This window comes from Anguilla anguilla, chromosome 5 (assembly GCF_013347855.1).
Source record: "Anguilla anguilla isolate fAngAng1 chromosome 5, fAngAng1.pri, whole genome shotgun sequence".
Taxonomy (NCBI): Eukaryota; Metazoa; Chordata; class Actinopteri; order Anguilliformes; family Anguillidae; genus Anguilla; species Anguilla anguilla.
Genome location: NC_049205.1, coordinates 55999466 through 56022040, shown reverse-complemented (window position 1 = coordinate 56022040; position 22575 = coordinate 55999466). Strand labels below are relative to the sequence as shown.

Genomic DNA, 22575 nt, shown 5'->3' with positions numbered 1-22575 from the left:
GTGGCGGCGTGGCGGATTCATCAGATCGTTCTGCAGAAAGAGGCCTCCGCGCGGGTTCCGATCGGACTCTCGGACGGACGCGGAGACGCTCCGCGCCGCGCGAAATCAAAGCGCATCAAATATTTATAAAAGGACCGCCTTGACTGTCTGAGCTCTCAGCCCGACTCTGCCCAACGCTTGTTTTTGAAAAGGGCGGAGTATCGACGCTCCTGTTTGTTTCTCAAAGCCCGACCGGCGGGAGGTTATTTGTCGTTAATTCTTTCGCGAGACGGAGTGTGTCCGTCTCTGCTCGGAGCACCTGATCTCCTTGACCCCCCCCCCCCCCCCCCCCCCGGCCTCCTTCCTTAGACTGCAGAACACCTGTCAGATCGCCCAGGGATACCCTTGCGAGTGACACCTTTTTGTATAACTGCCTGTGAGAGTGGGGTGAGACATATACTCGCTCTTCCAGTAGATGGCACTCTAAGCGCGTCAGCATTCTGAGACGTGGCTTAGGGTGAACGCACATTTCTCTATGCACGCTATCTTTTCCAAAGATTATTTTTTTATGAATATTATTTGTTCAGCTGATGCCCTTATCCAGGATGACTTATAATACTTACATTTATTACTATGTATTATTCATCAATACAATTGTGTTCCAGTAATCCAGTCACAGTTCAAATTTGAATTTCATATTGAATTAGCCAAGGTAAAAGCTCCTCCACAGCAACACCATGGTCTACAGACTAATGCTATGGAAAATGCATAACATGCTAGCCAACTTTTAACCCAAAGGTTGCAGGTTCAATTCCCTGGTAGGACCCTGCCATTCTACCCTTGAGCTAGGTACTATGTCTGAATTGCTCCAGTATATATTCGGCTGTAGAAAGGTATACTGTGTAAAAATAAATAAATAAATAAATAAATAATTAAAAAATAAAATATAATTTATATATATATAAGTTGCCAGTAAAGTAATGTAACTTCGTTCATTCATTTTGTTTTCTCCACGCAATGGACAAGAAGTTAATCTGCTATGGCCTAGGATTTCAACAGAGTGACCCCTAGGGGTTCCTGAAGGTGCTGTAGGGGGTCCCAGGCCAGACTTGATATACAATCACTATATTTACATTTTTAAAATAACTGTTTTTAACTTACGATGGTGGTCTCTAAGATGCCTTTGAGTCTGGGTGGGGGTCTGTGGATCAAAACCGATTGATAACACCTGTGCTGTGTATGATAACTTGCTTATCACCAAACACACACACACACACACACACTCACAAGGCTTCATAGAAAGGAGCAGGGAGGAATGTGTCAATTTCAAGGACCTATGCAAACACTCAGGCCAAGACCCCCCTGGACATGCCGGCTGTGGCATTGATAAACCCAGTTTCATGTTTTACATCAAATCCACCATTGTGAATATCAAGTAGCGCTGTGAATATTGGCATTTTAAAAGCACAAATTGCTCTCAGATGCATTCAATGACATGAAGATGAAAGGCTGCAGATGTAACCTATGGCAGAAATATACAGTATACAGGCCAGCATTTCTCTCTCTCTCTCTCTCTCTCTCTCTCTGTCGCACACACACACACACACACACACACAGTGCAAACTAATCTTGGTTCATCCTTTGTCGTTTTGCAGCATTGGAGCTTTGTTGGAATTTCCCAAGACTTGTGTTTTTGCTTTACTGAAGGCGGCTGTGAGTGGAAGTGGGATGGCGATTAATGATCTGTATAATGACAGATGTGTACCCAGGTGATTGCCAAAGCTGGATTTCTGGAACATGGCCAAGATGCAGAAAATGGCTCCAGGCAAGCTGTGCTCTAGAAAGGTTGGAGGGTCGTCGCCAAGGTGCACACGCACACCTCCTCCTCCTCCCAATACTGTCTCGAGCCAATCTAGTCAGTCTCACACACACAAAAAAAAAAAAGCACAGACTGGACTCCATGCCATTAATTAGCAGGTGGCAAAAGGTCCCCCTCCCTTCAAAAGTGGCCTCAATTTATCTCGTCAACTGCAAAAGGCACCGCTGGAGTGTTAAATTAGAGATGACAGCAGCGCATCTTTCACACCATAATTCTGATCCAGCTGTTGAAGAATGCTTTGAACATTTTCCAGTTTGCCGCGACGGCATCTGTTGAGCAGTGAAGGAATGCACCTTCCTGTAATCAGAAGGAAAATAAAAAACATTTTAACCAGAGCAAAGAGTGGATTAGTTAAAGTTTGTTTTCACTTTAAATTAATTTAAAGCTCAGTGTTTGTTAATAACAGAAGGCTGACAAGATGCAAATCAAATAAAACATAACCATTCACATATATTCATATATAGTCCTTCAATTTCTTCAGGTGAAACCAAAATTTATAAAGATATGCTTTAATAAATGCAGAGAAGCTGCACTTTAACCACATGTAACATTTGTTTTAGTGTGACTACAGCTGAATATGCTACACTGTACAGAATGCACGTGTCAGGTTGTATTTGTTGAATTTAAAGTTGAATATATTCATCAGGTTAGTTGACAGGATTAAATACTGCACTTCTTGGCAATGCTGTTAGTAACTCTATCCTCTCTCTTTGGTATTACCCAGATGGCTGTTGTGCTCTTGGGCCTGGCATCCTTCCCATTGTCAGAGCTCTTCCCCCAATGTGATTTACAAAATGGAGGATATATGGAGCACAAATGGATATATACACACACACACACACACAGATAAATTTAAATAGACAAACATACATGCTCATGCATGCACACGCACACACACACGCACACACACGCACACACACACACACACGCCCATGCATACAATGGATGAGTTTGGCCTCGGCGGTCCAACAATAGAAAGCAGTTGGAATTCTTTGTGGGCAAGGCTGACAGATTTAATTTGTCTGTGGTGGCGAGCGCTGCCCTAATGTCACATGTCAGCTCACCTTCTCCTCCCCGCTCTCTTCTGTGAGTGTCACCTGCAGCTGTGCTGTAGGGACTCTGGACACCAGGAGCAGGAAGTGAGCAGATTTCTCCCTGCAAACGGCACTGCAGCGGGCACACGCGCGTCTTTCTCATGAATATGCTTGGCTGGATTTTTAGCATATCAGTAAACATCACAAAATATTATTTTCACAAGACTACGGCTGTCCAAAAGAAAAGCAGAAAATCACGATCGATAAACATCTGTTTGTGGACTAAAAGCATTCCGCTACTTTCCACTTCCTCGTGCTGAACCTCATGCAGCTAAACATTTTGTGGTTCAGCCTCACATTTTGGTAGAACATCCCTGAGGCCAGGAAACTCAAATCAAAAACATTTTCAGGTTCTCTTACGATTTCGCTATCTGGCTGGCGGCAGTTGACTCGATTTCAAATGTTGACAAAATTAGGAGTTAGGGGTAAGCAGAGAAATACAATTTTTAAAAGTCTCACCAGGTTGCAACCATCTTTTCACATTCTATCACTGTATTACTGTTATGCTCCTGGTTTGGTTTCTCTTTGATATAATCAACTCACAAACATAGGAGGTATTGATAGTTATTTTATGTGCATACTGAAAATAGATATGGTGCAGATTCACAGGGAAGTTATTTTTAGGTTGACTGTAAACCTTTGAACTGAAAATGATCTGACAAAGACATTGTATTTATACATTGTATATATTGTTTTTCTTATCTGAGATCAAAGGCAATTGACAGTTACATACAGTTTGTACTGTAAACCTGTCCTTATCCCAGTGAAGATTAACTAGGACAGCCACCTCTAAAAAGGATGAAAGACTACTGGGGAAAGGGGAGTTGTGTGCATGTGTGTGTGTGTGTGTGTGTGTGTGTGTGTGCGTGTGTGTGTGTTGTGGAAGAAAGAGATAGAGAGAGAGAGTGTGTGTGTGTTGGTGTGGAAGAGAGTGTAAAAGTGTATGTGTATGTGTGTGTGTTGTTGAAGAGAGAGAGAGAGTGTGTGTGTGTGTGTGTGTGTGTGTGTTGGTGTTGGTGTGGAAGAGAGAGAGTGTGTGTGTGTGTGTGTGTTTATGTATGTGTGTTGGCGTTAAAGAGAGTGTGTCTGTGTTTTGGTGCCGAAGAGTGTGTGTGTGTTGGTATATAAGAGAGAGCGAGAGAGAGAGATAGTGTGTGTGCATGCCTTTGAATGGGGACAGATAACCAGAATAGAGCACTTCTCTGAAGTCGGTGGCACAGTCAGGCCCTATGCCGGCTCCTCTCCAGACGCACAGGCCAGCTCCATCTCCCAGCATTGGGTCCACAGCTGAGACAGCGCTGGCTATTTACTGTAAATGTGAAGATGATGTGCATAAAACAACAGAAATAAAAAAGAAAACTGTCCAAGAGAAGATAAGCGGGACAGGTAACCTTAAAACAAAAGATGAAAGCGCTCTGGAGAACCTTTGTCCCGGTCTTCGAATCATTGACAGTGTAGCTTAATAGAAAAATCAAACAGTGGGACCAATAAACACCTTGCTGTCAATCAATCACTACTAACCTGAAGTTCCTCTGCATCAGATTTAATTATCTTGCAAAGCAAACCAGCTTACACCTGCTGCCTCCTCCTTCTTCGTACCAGTTGTGAGTCTGAACACATTCATGGTCTCGCCACGTTTTCCATTCTCTCCTGAGGGGAATCATCCGGTGTTAAAGCTACAGTAAGTCCTGAAGGTGCCAAAATAAAGTGTGTCCTGCCAGGAGGATTTGTGTGCTTGTGAGGGTGAGGGCTGCAATCACTAATCACATCTCAGAAATGCCCTGTTATTTTTCAAGTTCGCGGGTGCCGACATTTATTCCTTTTTGGTGCAGAACTGGGATATATGCAGCCAATTTTTTATTGTCATTAACTGCAGAACTACTTGTTTCGAGTGACTGTAACTTTGCAATGCAATATTCGCCTTTTATTTAGTCCAAAGTTTCAACAAAAAAAAAATTCAATTGAAACTATGTTTTCATTGCTACCCAGCATCCAAATCTGAGTTGGTGAATCGATGGGTAGCCTGTACAACCAGAAATCCAAGGTTATGTCCTCACTTGTTTACATGTTTATGCTTGCTATAAAATAGATGCTCCAATTGTGGATACCAAGGAGCTCAAAGGAGAGTTATTACAGAGTTATAAAAAAAAAAAAGTAAATATCAAGCCGGGCGAAAGTGCTGAACCTCTCATTCAAGGAAATATTAAAACAGGCAAGGGCTGATGTGGGAACGGTGAGGACACAGCACCTCCAAACTGAGCAACCCCCGGTGGACAAAGAGCTGAGAAACCATTATGGCGTGTTTTATTAGGCCAATAAAATCCATTGTTTATTTAGTCTGAGGCCTATTTATTCGTGGGCGAGAGTCAGCCAGGTCCTTAATATGCATGACTTTCAAACTTTAAGACCTGTCCCCAGTCATTACTGAACAGATCACTCCTGTGCTGTCCGGGCATTTATTGATGTGGATATGTATTGCTCCGGTAATTAGCTGTGACACCGAACATGTCAGTTGCATCAAAGATAAAATGCATGACAGGCACTGTGATAAATAGATTTGGCTGGTGCGGAGGCAAGTTTTAGCATCACTTTAGAAGGAGAGGCCATATACTCACATTAAAATGTATCATTTTCAAATGAGGAAATGAGATTTTCAAAAAAAAAGATATTAAATACTTAGTATGCATGGCTGATGTTTAATTCCTCTGACTTCAGTAAAAAAAAAAAAAAAAAAAAAAACCTGTGCATTATTCCTAAATAAATAAATAAATGAATGAATACTAAATAAATAAATAAATTAATAAATTGTTATGAGTGAAATGTGACCATTGTCAATGTAAAATGATAAGTATGTAAGTAAATAAATAATCTGTACCAATACTCCACTGGCCTGTGTTTTGCAGTGAGTAAAAACACATAAGCAAATTAATAAAAATGGAAAACACGGACGCTAAATAAATAGAATCAGTGCTTGAAATGGGCTGCCGTTAGGGAACCACAGTATTTTCAGTTTGGTTTGCATTCCTTTGATATGGCTTACAAAATGTTTTGAATTCTGACACCTCTGATTTTGTTTCTGTGGCATAGACTTCATTTCCATTCAGCGTAAGAGGCAGGAAGGAGCTACTGATGTGCTTAATGCAGTTTGGGGCGGACGGTTCTTCCATTTTACTTTTGATGTGAATGTAGTGAGCAGCCTGCATAGCCAGCAACAGGTGTTTACCCGACGGGCTGAAGTCTTTATAGTGTTTTAAGTTGACAGAAATCAACCAGTTGAGCTTCTTTTTTTTGGTAGATAAAGCTGTCAGAGACAAGGATATTCCTCCCATCCTGACTGTATGCATTTGTTTGCAGAGCTATTTTCCTCATTTTTAAAGTTTGTTTTTGTCATTATGTGTTTGGTTGATAATTCTTAACGTCCCACATTCTTCAACATCCTTGTTTAGGCCCATACATCCCAGAAATGCATGTGATAATTCAAATACCAACAGCAAAGCTGCAGTTGTTGCAGTAATACTTGATACTTTATAAGGTTTTCATAAAGTTTGTAAAATAACTTAAAAACATGAGGTACTATTTCATAATGTGTTTCTAAATAACACAAATACACACACACACACAGACATGTACACACACGCACTCACACACACGCACACATGCACAAATGCACACACACACGTACCACACATGTGCATATTTGCACTGAAGATGTTTACTATTTCTATTTCTGACCTTGAATGCAATGCTGGTATGGAATGGGATGTCCATTTATTTATTTTAGGGGTCATGGGCCTTTTACATGATCTGCAGCATGCCATTAAAATAATAGTGATAAACTAAAAACATCAAAACATTAACTTCAAAACATTTATCCTCCTTTTTGCAAAGGAGCAGTGAGAATGAAGTGAAATTGCTGGTGTTTCAGGTCCACGTCCTATTAGATCTGGTTTGCAGGCAGTTGCAGTAGTCTACATTGCCTGTGCTGCAAACATCTTTAGAATGTGAGCACATTCTACGCGATGGCTCTACCTCGTGTATTCATTTGCTTATCCATTGAAGCTTCTGCAATTTCCTGTCGAGGCACATTGTGCCGCCAGTGAAACAAATATGCAAAGGCAATTGAATATTGAAATGGATATGAATAGACGCCAGCTAATGGCAATGCATGCAGTATTTAGATAAGTAATACCTTAGTCTCCCATCACTGATAAGAAATTGTATTTGACATGTATAAAATTGGCCTACGTGGATACTGGTTCCAGTTAGAATGGCGCCATTGACTACGCATTTACACGACACAGGTTCAGATTGTTATATAGCTTCTTACAGTAAATACAGTGGACCTATCTTCTGGTTCAATGCTGCAGCCTTGTGCTGGAGGTCGTTTGCAAAATAGCGTCGAATCTCACAAAGCTTTGAATTGGAAGGGCACATATTGTGCGGATTCCATTGTTGAAAGCGTACAGAACATCAGATACGTTTAATTACAACGATGCCCCTCAGGGATTCCTTCCCTCGCTCTCTGTCTCTCCCTTGATTATGGTTTACAGTTTGTCAATCACAGCGGCGTCCACCGAATGAGAACACAATGCGCTAATGCCTTATCGGGAAAACAAATCAACGCACTCACAACATTTTTTCTTTCACGGCTAAAAAAAAAAAAAAAACGTACGGCTCAAGGGACGCTAAAGTGCCGCAACACAGAAAGTTCTTCTTTCACCTTTTCAGCTGACTTTGGTGCCTTCTTCTGGAGAAAAGGTTGGAACTGGTGCTGTGACTCGTGAATTCTGCACTGGGTAAGCAAAGTATCACCTTTCCTGTCATTTTACAGGGCACTTATCTGCTTTTATTTATTTATTTATTTATTTATTTATTTATTTATTTATTTATTTATTAATCCAACACAGCTGCAATCTAACAGATTTGACCCCTGTGTATGTGTGTGTATATATATATATATATATATATATACATATATATATAAAATAGATATTATTTATTTATTTATTTAATGTATTTATTTATTTATTTATTTTTTGGGGGGAGGAGTTGCGTGCCAAGCTTAAAGTACTCTCCCTCCTCCCAGGCCTGACAGCTTGATCCCATTTGAAATGGCCGCTGGGAACCGGGGGAAGCATTATGTCGACTTACCGCAAGCCGGGAGTGGGGGGGGGGGGGGGGGGGAGGATTCTCTGATGGAGGGCAAAGACCGCATCCTGCGCCGAGCGCACTGGTCTCACGCTCGAAAAAAAACTGGCCCGAAGCACAATGCACTATTACCGGGGTCCGTCTCCGCTGAGACCGCGGGCTTGAGCCGGGCCCGGGTGACGGATGCTTCTCCTCCGCCTGTCTTATGGGTAATGTAGTATGCATGGGGAAAGCCGGCTTCGCCTCCCTCCACTGGTGACTGGCGTCATTTTGAAAATTCCCCTCAGTGTCCGTTGACCCTCTAAGCCAGAGGGCTTAACACGAAAAAAAAACAAAAAAAAAACTGAATCAACCCACTTGTCAAATGAATAATGGCCACCCACATCTGCTTCACATGCGCATTAATGCATATGCGCTCGCACGAATGTGCGTGCGGGCGTATGCGCGCGCAACGCGCTCGTCTGCGAATCGCACCGATGCGAGATTAAGTGCTTTTATTTATTTATTTATTTATTAATTTTAATCAGGGGAAATAAATGAATGCTATGGGAGGGGGCTAAGTGTTCTCTTTTTTCCGCACTCATTGGCCTAATTAGAGAAAAGAGTAATTTGAGGAGGTACAGAGAAATGACACAGAGACACGCTGACTTAAAATATGCGGGGTGATTAGTGTGTGAAAAATAACCGTACGAGAACGGGAGAGCGCTGCGCCCTGCACCATGCAGAGAACCCACAGATGTTCATTTGAAATGAGCATCACTCTTTTCTGCCATTAATATTATAAAACAATTTTGCCGTTCTTCACACTATTTTTAATTGCCATGTGTTCCTTAATAAAAAAAAAATGTAAACATAATCATATTTTGTACAACGTATACACGTGAAATCTACGCATTCTTGCATGTAACAGAGACGGGACTTCTGCGCTAAGTGTAATTTGTTATATGCTACTTGGTCATGGGAATGATGCTTGTCATGTATGGCGGTGTGGCGTCTTTGCGTGTTATGTCCCTGAAGTTTACGCTCTGATGCCAGATAAGTCTGTTCAACTTCCTGAGAAGAGCCTTGTAAAAAAAATAAATAAATAATAAAAAAAACAATCGCTTCCTCTGATGATTCATGTTTTTATGTATCTTGGAAGTCTAATTCGATTCGATTCATCAGAACGATTCATCAGTAAAACCATTTATAGACAAACTTAAAGCTGGCTAATATTGGCTTGAGGCAATCACATTGTAGGATTGTTTGTTATAATTTGTCAAGAAAAAAAAAACCAAATAAAAACTTTTCAAAAAAGGTTCCAATTCTAGATACTCTAGTGATAGAAAAGCTGGGGTTCAAACAAACGATAATGATGAATAATGGAAAAAAAAAGAGCCTTTATCTACAATCCCTAGTAATAACATCAATGGATAATACACATTACAGAAAATACTACAGTTAAAGCTATTTTTATTATTTTGTTCATCGATCCAAGAGAATTAGCACTCTATTCTTCAAAAAGAATCTGCAATTAGTGAGGATTTTAACAAGCCAATTCATTCTAATTTCCAGGACTTATTCAACATATTTAAGGTGCGGATTGCTATTTCACTTTTTAATTAATTCAATAAATCATGATTAATAACCTTTAAGGCTTCCCATCCGCATAGTTGTAATCACCACAGTCAATCTTTGGTGTCAGTTTTGATTGCCAATGCATGTCCTCTTTTAATTGACCTTGGCCGTGGTGGGGGGGTGGGGGGGTTGGGTGGGGGGTGTGGTTAGGCGGACGTCTCCTTCCATTCTCTCCTGCAGTCCATTTATTTCTACTCTGAATTATGTCTGCTGAGAATATGTTAAGGAGGTTTCATTTAATCTAAGTTCCTTTTTTTAAGGAGAGAAGAGCCAGCAGAGTGTTATTTTAATATCTTATTTTAAAGTATGCCATCTTGTCTCCAGTATTATAATTGCTAATAAGCATTACTTTATTTATTTATTGTTCTAAGTGTGTTTTACTGCTGTGCTGAACTTAGACCTTCATAAATCTGCAGTATTCTCACCTGGCATGTGCTTGACCTATTGCCAGCTTCCATTCGAACTGTCTACAGTTGAGTCTAGCTTCATTAAATGGGAGGAATGGAATGATGTCTTAATATAAAATACTGATTAAAGGTTAGTCAAGAGCCACAGTGAGTGTCTCTGACTTGGTCCGGCTTGTCACTGGAGTTAAATACAACAGCCCATCACTTTGAAAAATAACTTTAAAAAAGCTTTCACTCACTTGTACCATTCAAAAAATGTTTCCCCCGTTGACCAGAATAGAACACAGGACTTTATTATAAATTCAAATCGTGTGTTGTTTTTTTTTAGGTTCATGTGCCGGAGGCAGGTGCGTTGGCACGGTTCTGTAGGACTATGAGAACACTGAGAGACACAGTGCTCACAATTGTGCAACACCGGTGCTCAGTTGACAGCCTGTCACCTTACCATGCCAAGGAATGGCACCGTCACTAGCCCCAATGATACACCCATTCTTGCTACTGACTGTAAGGCTATTTACAAAATGGCTAATCCTTGTAATCCTGCATGCGATCCGCAAACCACTCCTAAATAAATAAGCTGTAATTGCTACTGGAGATCCTCTTGAAAAGTTACTTGTCATGAGAACATCTGCTATAATAGTAATAATAGTGATTATAATCATAATAATCATAATAGAAGGCGATGACTTTCAACAAACAGAATGTTGCTATTTTACTTTCTCTTCAATTAAACATCACAGAAAAGGACACAGCAAGTTAGCATTAGTTAGAATCAGGGCCAGATGACCCTTAATCACAGAGACACAAAGACCCTCAGCTTTAATAGCTCAAGCTGGCGTTGGTGATAGATGAGGCCTGGGTAGTCACGCTGGACCTGGGTCAAAAGGAAATATCCCTGGACGTCAGTGGGCCAGTACCTTCCCTGACACTGTTTGGGTGGAGTTTAATTAGCCATTCAGGCTGCACTGAGCTGGGGGGGGATCTGCCTCTGTCCATTGCTAAGTGTGACACATTCCATTCCGTTTGCTGCATGGAATTCTGTTTCCTTTGGTGGCATGTTTATTTTGGAAAAAATGTCTTCGTCATTTCTTCAGCAACAGTTTGGTCTCTGCGGTTGTAATGCTTTGGGATGTATAATTTAACCTCCCTGTTAATACTGATGTGTTTGAATAAAGCAACTAAACTATAATCTGTTCCAGTGACTATTATGTGTGGTTTGATTACTGAGCAAGAGGTGACATTTTTCCCTAAAAAATAAGAGATGATGATGAGGAGGGCTGGGAAATACATCAAATATTAACATAATATTTTTTTTATAATTTTGTCTGGGGATAAAGAATTAAGCTACACAGAGAATACAGTATCGTGCTTACATCTGTGCGTTGTTTATGTGGCCAAATTAGCTTCTCAATGACCCGGGCAGTTGATTGCGTAACTATGCAGCACACAGTAGACATGTCTGTTTAGCAAACATGGAGGACGGGAGCAACGAGCCCTGAATTTACACCAGAAGCACAGAATACACAGTGAGTGCTCGTTCAGTTACTCCAGGAGCGTTCTTCTATACGCAGTCCACCAGCGGATTCTTGTGGGCTGATCAGAAACTGCTCAGAAACTGCCTTCAGAACCATGGTTAACAAACCTTGCACATCATTGTTAATGAATTTTGTGTTAACGGCGCAACAGATAACATTTATCATGTTGTTTTAATTTCTATTATTTTTGACACCGGATATGCTGAGGGTATCTTATTAGTATCTTATTAGTTTAAAGGCATACCATGCAGAAATTTGCACGAAATAAAGGTTGTCTACATTAAGTACATAATCACTCTGTCAAGCTATTTCAGAAAACGCATTAATGTCGAGATTTGCATCGCTTTTCGGGGAGAAGCTTAAAACTATCAAGGCGCTATTTTTAAGCCGTATCGGCCAGCCCTAATGATAATGAAAGTGTCAAAATAGTCGAGATTTACACAACGTCATTAAACACGTTTAAATTCCAACCGTGCAGTAAATTTCTGAGCATTAGAATAACAAGGCCCCGGGTGGCCTTTCAGACGTGTCACACGGATGAGAAGCTAGCTGAAAGCTGTGGAGCCGGGGCTGCTGGGAAGTCCTCGCGCGCTCTGTGAAAAAAGGACGCTGGGTGTGCCAGACCTGCAGTCCTGCCAGAGCAGCGCTCTGCTGAGGCTTTCTGTGACAGCGCAGTGCCGCACTCACCTGAAAGCCCAGGCGACGCCATTTACTGGGTGTAAAAAAGAGAGAGAACACTGCAGAAAGCAACCTGCCTCATAAACGCTGCCAAGGAGCTGACCCAGCCTGTGATTTTCACACTCCGGGGTTTTAATAAGATCTGCAGGCAGAGCCGCCACCTGCACACACACACGTACACACACTAACACACACGCACACACATGCACGCACACACACACAGACCTGCACAAACACACACACTCACACCTACACACAAACACACACACACACACACACACACACACACACACATGCGTATGCACATAGACACATGCACATACCCATGCAAACACACACACACCCATGCAAGCACACGCAGACACACACACACACACACACACACACACACATATACACGCACACACATGCACATGTACACACACATCATACCTGTCCCTAGCACCAGAACATAACATAACACTTGAAGTTTATTTATTTATTTGCAAATGGAACCTGCTTTTTGAATGTCCACTTATTTAACCACCCCCACGATCACTGAACTACTTAAACAATGCCCATCTCTGCGAAGTTGTAGTTTTAGCCCTGCTGACAAAACTATCTGTGCAGCTCTCTACATTTGTACACTGACCCACTAACTCACTTTATCAGGATACTTGATGCAATGCGTCAACATGCTTTCTTTTGGCTATCCTGCAGTAAATCTTTGTAGCGCTGTGTATGTGACAGGGTATTATTCTCTAAAACAGATGTTAGGGAGACTTTTAGGGTCCCTTGTCATTTTTCGCCTTGACTGAGAGGGAAACTAGCAGTTCTGCTTCACTGAACCATTTAGCTTGCTAGAAAGGTTGTGCCAAAGAAAGACAATCAAAGACTACACAGCATTGTCAGCATTCACTCCCCAAACACACTTTAATTCTCCAAAGAGAGGTTTTTGCATCCAATAAGGATACCCAAATATAGGTACATACATACAGATTGATCTGATCTAATTGAGCCTATCCTAGGAAATAATGGCCTGGTATTTATTTAATTATCTATTGTTCTACTCTCTCTCTCTCTCTCTCTCTCTCTCTCTCTTTCTCTCTTTCTCTCCCTCTCTCTCTCTCTCACACACACACACATATACACCCTCTCTCTCTCTCTCTCTCTCTCTCTCTCTCTCTCTCTCTCTCTCTCTCTCTCTCTCTCTCCGAGGTATCCACTAAATCAATTTTATTTAATTTAAAATTTAAAATGAGCATTTTTGTAAAGGCTGTTTCACAGTGTTGTTTTCGGGTGAGTACAGTTTTTGACATATAGATCCTCTCACACAGGTATTCTCTGCACTCTTCCTCAGGGGCACGCCGCCCCTCCTCCTCCTCTCAGTTTTCCTCTCTTCTATGTATACTAATAACTCCTCAAGAGAGGCCCTGTGTCTTTGTGTTGTGTCTCAGGAGAAGACAGACAGAACTAAATGAAGCTTGTAGTGAAGAGCAGGCCTACTTCACCTACTCGGGGGAGCCCTGGAGCAAATTAAGTGAAACATCTGTAACTTGGAGGGGAGAAGAAAAGAAAAAAAAAAACAGGGGATGTAAAAAGAAAAGGAGAGGAGAAAAAAAAAAGACCCTGAAGAGTTTTGCCATGAGCAGCTCGCCGCTCCGACCATAAATCTTGGAAACCTAATCCTTCGGCGTGTTTAAAAAATGATTAAGCGATGTGGGCTTCCCTCCTGCTGCTTTTTTTCTTTTTTTCTTTTGCATGGAAGGACGGAGGAGTCAGCCAATCTGTGCTGCGGTCTCCATAGTGATTTCTCCCATTTGGGTGTTTTTCGAAACAATTAAAAAAGCCTCATCAACTGTGGTATAATGCCTCACGGCCAAATCGGTTATGAGACATGCTGTCGACGTTGGTGCAATCGGCCTAGCTTTTCATAAAGCCGTTTAACAAAAGAACAGTCATCTTCATGGCCTGAGATTATTGGCTGATAATTAAAAAATAAATAAATAAATAAATAAATAAAATCAGCTGTGTGATTCTGCAATATGTTTAAAAACACAGGATGATATAATTTTTTGCTAATAACAAGACTGACAAGGAGAAACACTTGACTTGACCTATACTTCATAAACCCAAAATTACTCTGTCATGAATGTTGCCTAACACCTGTCATGACCAGTTCTGAGAGTGTATTTGAGCTGATGTCATTACACCAACATATCACATATATCTCCCAATCGTTTTGTATAAGTTATCTTGAAATCTGCTCTGTGTGCTAGTGATAAGATGCTCTTCATTAACTGCTGCCATACCGTGGTTATGGCATGGTTATGTGGGCTTTATGACTTATAGTTCAAGTGAAGTTTTACCATTTTTTGGTAAGTGAAGTGTAGTACACAATGGCAATCAAAAATAAAGCAGGATGAACAAATTAAAATTCAAATATCCGGTTTATTAAAATAATACACCAGGTCCTGTGTGTTTAAATTAAAGGGGAATAAAAAAAGAATGCACAGCTTCCATATTGTTTAACCCCAGATCTTGCTATTGTGCAACTAATAGCAGCCTGAGATGTCAGTGTATAGAAGGTTGTTTATTGTTATTGTGCTCAACGGTATCATCTTCACTCCAGATATGTGTATGTGTCTGAACAAAAAACAGTGTGCTCTGTTGTTAGTTTCAACTAATATATTTAGCTACCATCCTCACGACCTAGCTCCTTCTTTTTTTTGAAATAGTATAGGAAATTTATTGGATATTGGAGGGTACATTCTGATATTGGATGCTTCTAAATTGTGTGAAATTAATATAATGCACTGTAGAAACTAAACACATGAATTCCTTTGGGACTGGATACATATATCAGTATTCATACCTGGATTAACAAAAAGTGTAAAGGCAATAAATAAAATCAATAATAGTAATAAAAAGGAATACACGTAATCCTGTTATACATTTTGTTTTATATTGCTATAGTAATATACTTTTGTTCCTGGTGGTCTTTACAGTTTAGCACATGCAGCACCAGCTGCTGTCTTTCAGAATCACAGAACAACCAGCGCGGTACCGTAATCATATTATCAATGACATAACTGAAACTCAAGGAGTTTAACATCCAGGAGAAGTAATGGAGGGATTAGCATGCTTATTTACCATCCCCAGCGTAAGTTCGTGTAATCAGATTTCCAAGTGATATTTGTCAGAAACAAAAAGGCAACGGCACGGTTACATCCAATATGATTTTTTTTTTCTTTCTTTTTTTTTCTTCTTTTTTTTCTTTTTTAACTCGATTTAGATAAAGACAAATGGAGTTTGTATTGAGCGCGGCAGCAATGGGATTAGAGCAATAAGGGAGGATTAAGATGCGGAGCACTGCTTCGCGATGAATTGCCACTGTGAGCGAGCTGTAGACGGTGGGCAGTTCTCATCTTTACATAGCCCTCCCATTGTTTCCTGTCTGTCGGATCTAGTGTATGCAGTTCATGATTTAGGTTATAATGAGCCTTCGGAGTCGGCTGTCTCTCGCTGCTCCGAGACTCATCTGTTCTCTTTTCACACACCGAGCAGGCGTTTGGGAACCTGACGGATCGATGCTAAATGATTGTAAACTTGGCGCGGCGATATTTGGGACGCCATTTGGCTTGCGATGGAGTGGTGGGCGTGCCAGCCAATGCTTTATCTGAATTTCTCAGATTGCTGTCTGTGTATGTAGATACTTACATTTTTTTTAAAGGATGGACACATGGACAGCATGGCCATTCAGAGAATGTGCTCTTGTAGGATTCAGGTGAAATGCATAGACATAATGGCCTGAATTCAATCATTTGTTCTTAACCATGGTTCATGGTTTGTGTGTGTGCGCGCGCGAGTGTGTGTGTGTGTGTGTGTGTGTGTGTGTGTGTGCGTGATTTGACTGATATCAAAAACCTTTATTATTGCCTGTTTGCTTTTACTTTGACTGCCCAGTCTCCATCTAAGCATCAGGTTTTAAACATTCTGTTTCTAGTTTTAGGTTTTAAACAAAAAGGCAAACGGTTTTATGCCTTGTTTACGGTTTGAAGCAGCCATAGCAACGGTCCTTTCAACCATTAATGGAACCCCTGTGTCCCTGCAGGGTAGTTGGTGTCAACACTTTGTCCAGCCAAATTCGCTTCAAAAGCCAGTCCTGGGGGTTTTCAGTTTGTATTATATCACCGCGCGAAGAACGTGTTGGCTCGGGCCTGGCCATATTCCTGGTTGTCGTTGTTTATTTATAGACAAGAGCGGCGCGTTAGAAGCTCATAATTACCGTGACAGAACCGCTTTTACCAGCGCTACTGTGCGGTGGCATTTAATTTCTTTTAAGTTCAAGCATCGCTTACACAAATATCCATTACAAACGGTTGCCGGTCTGTCAGCTGGAATGAAGTGTGAATGGGCATCAGGATACGCTGCATCGTTCTCGATTTGAAAAGGGAGGATAACGCCCGGGACTGAACTCTTATCAGGCTCAGAACAGTCAACAATGATCCCCGTGATATTGAAATCTACTGTAGCCTTCAGCCCGAGGGACCGTCAACAAATTCAAATTTCATAATTCCTTTCCCGATTTTTAAACCCTGTCACCGCTGTCTCACTGGCTGACCTTTTCCCAAGTACCAATCCCTTATCTCAGTGGTATTCAAACTCGGTCCTGGGGACCTTCTGCGTATGCTAGGCTTTGTTCCAACCGCAATTGCAATCCCAGATTTTTAACAAGCTATTTATTTTTATTAATTAGGTATTTTTCATGTTTAGAGGAATCATTTACCCTCTTAAGCCACATTATGTCAGAAATAGCTGTGCATGCTATTAAGAAAAAAGTACACGTTTTGTTCACATTGTGCTAGATTTGCAAAGAACTGCATTAAAAAGAGAAAAAAGATTTTTAACTGATCATATTCAGGACTAACGGGAATCAATGTGCTCCTAATTTGGTCGTTGAGCACATGCTTAATTAATTATTATTATTTTTTTCTTAAACTTATCAACACAATGCTTGTTTAGCTTGTTACCATTTTTCTGGTTTAGCTTGTTACTGTCTTCCCGTTCTTCATTATCTGACACATTAGTTTTAGTGGTCCAATTAGGAGCCTATTGATTCACCTTGATCAGTTAAATACTTTTGTAACCTCTTTTGTTTGTTTTTTAGTTAATGCAGACATATGTGGCTTGAGACACATGTGGTCTAAGAGGGTAAATAGTCCCTCTAAACATGAACAAAAAAATAATAGCTTGTTAAAATCCTGGAATTGCAACTGTGGTTTGCACGAAAAACCAGCATACACAGAAGGTTCCAGTTTTTTTACACCACTGCCTTATCTGTCTTTGACTGTGTCATGAACTGGTAGCGATAATTGATTATATCTGAGCCGGAATTATGGGTAAGCAGATTCACAGCACAAAAAAGAGAAGAAGAAGAAGATGGGAGGTTAAGTATGTGCGGTTGAAAGAAGCCTCGCTCATCATTCATTAGCTGAGTGAAGTTGACAGAGCCATTTGGAGATTTTGTGTGCGTTGTCATTTTCACGTTTCCATGGCTGTCACTCGCTGGACTCGTGCTCATTGGCCAGGAAGCTCCTCACAGCCTCATTTGCTGGCTAATTGCATTTTATAGGTGGGCTAAACACCTGTCATCTATTTCTGAATCGTGCATTTATCTTACAAATAACCTACAGAAGTTGTGTTGCTCATCTAGTCTGTCTCAGCCAGTGGCTGACCTCAATACTGTAAAAGCGATTAAAACATTAGAGCTCGCAGAGATTTGTCAGAGAGAAAGCCTGCTTCATAACTCTTATCGTAGTTGCGTAATGAAGTCCTGAGGTCTCCATTTTTTGAGTTTGTTTCCATATGTCTTGGACATTCCGATGTGATTAAATCATACGTTTTTGTGGGAATGGAAAAGAATACAGAAATGATTTAATTCCTGAGAACTGATTTATTATTATTATTATTATTATTATTATTATTATTATTATTATTATTATTATTATTATTATTTTCTTTATGTGGTGTAGAGCCCTACCTGCGAGCCAGTCCTACTCTTATTACCAGCAGCCCTGTGCCAGATTACAGTAGGCTGATCATCCATCAGATTTTGTCAGGCGGTTCCTGTAAGGGTCTTTCCTCCTGTCCAGAAAGTTAAATAATTAGTCACTTTACAGGCCTTCAGCCCCTGCTTTCCGTGGGCCAGCCCCTAGTATGTCTCCACCTGAAGAGCTCATCTAAACAGGACTACGCTCGGGCAAATGGAGGGAAACGCACACCAAAAAAAAAAAACCTAGCTGCTGGCTTGGCAAACAACACCCTTTTTTTCCTCTGTGGTGGTAAAAAGTCATGCTGGGGACAGACGATAATTTTAACGCGCGACATCGGCGAACGCCGCCGCACGCCGCCGCACAGGAAGGAGCGGCGCGGAGCAGCAATCAAGCTGTTAAAACGCGGCCGGCGAACGTTCCGCTTCCTGCTCCTCCCCGGCAGCGAGTCGGTCCGCCGCGCGCGCCCTCACGCCGTTCCCCGTTCCGTGCAATTATGCAAATGACACATTAACGAGCTGTAATTCAGAATTCATAAAACAGCGGGGCTAAACTGTTAAAAGACACGGCGCCGTAATGACGAAGAGGGGGAACCTCGTCGCTGTGGGTCTCCAATGCTAATTGTTTACCTACTGCCGTTCCTTTAAATGCGGCAGATTCACCCCATATGTCATGAGGCTACTTAAGCAAATTCATATTGTAAATATATTTATAAATATATATTTGTGCAAGTGTTTGTGTTTGTATGTGTGTGTGTGTGCCTGTGAGTATATGTTTGTGTGTGTTCTAAATGGTTTGTACTGCTAACCACTTACGCTTTGTCCTTTTTAAAAAGACATAAAGTTGCCAAGGCGTACCAGGAGCTAAACGGCTTTCTCAGCAAGGATTCATTTAATGAGTGGGGATCTGAGGAAGGCTCAGTAACTGAAAGCTTCAGTAAATAATAATAATAATAATAATAATAATAATACTACGACTACCATTACTACTACTAGTTGTACTACTGCTGCTGCTGCTACTACTACTACTACTACTAATAATAATAATAATAATAATATGACTACCATTACTACTACTACTACTGCTGCTGCTGCTACTACTACTACTACTACTACTACTACTACTACTACTACTACTAATAATAATAATAATAATAATAATAATAATAATAATACGATTACCATTACTACTACTACTAGTAGTACTACTACTGCTGCTGCTGCTGCTGCTGCTGCTGCTGCTACTGCTGCTACTACTACTACTACTACTAATAATAATAATAATAATAATAATAATAATAATAATAATAATAATGCTTGTGCTTCTGAGAAGGCACAATTTTGATAAGAACTTGCTGTTTGCACATTTTTCTCTTAGGTTGTATTTTTATTTATCAATTTTAATTATTTATTTCTTCACTTCTTAAAGAGAATTGCTTTTAAAACCATCTGGTGGGGCTGCCTGTGCATGCAGTACCATTTCTGTTAGACAGGAAGTGCCAACAGAACTAGCTGCTGTAATGATTTTAATCAGAGAGAATGAACCCTGTAACAGGTGGAGCTACCATAGACTTTATAATATTTAATGTTATGAACCAAGAAATAATTTGTTCTCTATGGTTAAAGATGCTAAAAATGATAGACAACACATACAGTTCCATCCTATTTTGATGTGATGAAAGCTTCTCACCTGTCATCACTGGCTATCAGGTAAATATAAATATATATGTGCTTTTTTGTGTGGAATCAGAGACCCCTTTATTGAATCTAAATAAATCTCCATCACGCCTGTCTCATTGGAAAGGGACATTGTGATCAATCCATGTTGGTAAATGTTGACTCTTGTAGGCAAATATTAATCTCCAGTAGAATCAGCCGGCTGCCCAGCGATATTTCCTATCACACAGGCCAGAAATAAATAAGCCACCGTTCTGCTGTATGTGTATATCATTGTCCTGCATTATTCATAAATGCGGGATGATGAATTGCACATGCATGTTGCAAGTGAACAGAAACAAAAGCAGAGCTCTGTAGGCTATGTACTGTAGCACATTTAAATAGTAAGAAATGTTTTTTCCCCTTCCTGAAAAATGTGAACCACCACCACCACCAAGGACAATTTTCTTTTACTTGTATGAGAATTGAATGCTGCTTGAAACTTTATTATATTAAACTAGAGAGAAGGGTGTAGGGCTTGAATTACCAGGCCACACATAAGCCAACAGCTTAAACTATATTTTGCACAAAATCTAAATGAGCCGATTGAAAGCACAGATAATGGGTAAAATGGGTTGTGAAAAGAGAGAGTTTTATTTAGGAATGAAGCTAATTATATCACATTATGGATTGTATTCTGTTGATGTTATTGTGGAATCTAGGTTTTGCATAGGCTACACAGTGCACATGTGCACAATGCTGTGGATCAAATCTGTTTTAAGTGTTAAAGGACATTTCTAGGTTGTTCTGTTTTCTGGAAGTTGATATAAATATATAATACATTTACAGAGCCTTCAAAAACCATTGTCAACATTGGATATAAATTCAGTCATCCACAGAAGCCAATAACTTCAAAACACATCACATCAAAGGGTTTCCATGCTTACTGACTTACACATGCTTCCTTTCAGTTTCAAGTGATTTCTTATGCAAATTAACAGAAAGAAAGAAAAAAAACATGACATATATTCACACAAGCTTAATTTTGTTGTACAGGGCAGATGAAAGCCTTTGAGCTATTGTTAATCAAGCAAGAAACAAAAATCTTAGTTTTTATGAATAAAGGTTCTTCATTTCGATTAATTTAACTAACTAACTAACTAAATACATAAATAAATAAATAAATAAATAAATAAATAAATAAATAAATAAATAAATAAATAAATAAATAAATGAAACTTGCATTTAATTACGTGTCACAGGTAAGGAAGCACCCTGACAGAATGCAGGCCATATTGTTTCAGCGCAGAGTACAAAGCCTGTTGATTGGCTCGTAAATAAAGTGCCACCAGCCTCACTCTTCCTTCTCAAGCCAAAGACTTTAAAGTTTCTTCTTTCGTCAGAATGATGATGTCAAACATTTTAAAATGAGCTGTTGGATCTGGAAGGTCTCTTCTTTCGAGGACCAGATCTACTAGCCTAGCAGTCCGATAACCATTGCTTGGCATTTCTGAGACATTACAGTTCTTTAAAAAAGCAGGTTGGATGTTGAAATCCTGCATGAACAGTCATCTTGCCTGATAAACTACGGTGAGATTTCTTCAACATATAGCAAATGGCTGGGGAGTACATGGACAGATATATATTAGAAGACTTCAGCGGCCCATGAAGGTGCAAATGTGTCCACATAACCAGAATGTCAACTTTGGCTAATTTTGAGTGCAGAAATGTCTGCTGAAGTGGTAAACCATTTTTTTTCTTTTTCTTTTCTGACTGTCATTGCACAAAGCCAACACAATAGGCGTCCCGTCAAATCAGGACTGGATTTAGATTTTAATTTGCCGGGCTTAACAAAGAAAGTGCTGTCCCCAGTCCTGGGGTCACACCTTTTCTAATGGAGCCCATTCAGATAGCAGCGGCAACGCTCATTCTCTCACTTGATTAATGTTGCCGTGTCCACAGTTCATTTCTGCGGGAGCTTGCCCTGACACGTTTAAAAAGTTCAATTGCATTCATGGCAGCAGCCACTCCATTCAAACAGGCACAATTTAAATTGCAAATCGCGGCAGACGATTTTAGCGAACGGGCGACGTGCTCCTCTCTCTTAGACCACGATGCATTAATAAGTGTGTGTGGAAATGAGCGAAAGGACTGGACGGGAGATGTAGGTCTTCTTGAAGAATATATTTAAACGATGAACAGGAAAAGACACATCTATCAGACACTTGAAGACACTGCTGGTTATTTACATCCGGAAGATGAATATTCTTGTGCTCATAATTCCAAGATACTCGAGATACGGATCATGCTGTGCAGATATTGCATAATGAAGTGCTGTAAACCATATTTTCACTGCTGAGCATTCCTGCAACACCCAGCCCATTGCATTGGTGTCTGCTGTATTACCGCAGCAATCCTCCAGAAATCCCAAAGCCAAATGCATTGTTGTCTTTCAATTAATATTGCGATCCTGATTGTTTTTTTTTAAATATTTCTTTGGCTGCGAGCAGTGTTCCTCGCTGACAGACGGCATATATTTGAAATTATTCCC

The 22575-nt window shown here is 40.4% G+C and overlaps 1 long non-coding RNA gene across 1 annotated transcript in view; it reads left to right on the top strand.

Moving 5' to 3' along the window:
• The window catches only part of LOC118228407, a 33897-nt gene extending 22607 nt beyond the window's left edge, over window positions 1-11290 (top strand). The window contains exons 4-5 of the long non-coding RNA XR_004765479.1: window positions 7681-7748; window positions 10453-11290. This is a non-coding gene — a long non-coding RNA (uncharacterized LOC118228407). The remainder of the gene's footprint in view (window positions 1-7680; window positions 7749-10452) is intronic.
• The last annotated feature ends 11285 nt before the right edge of the window (window positions 11291-22575 follow it).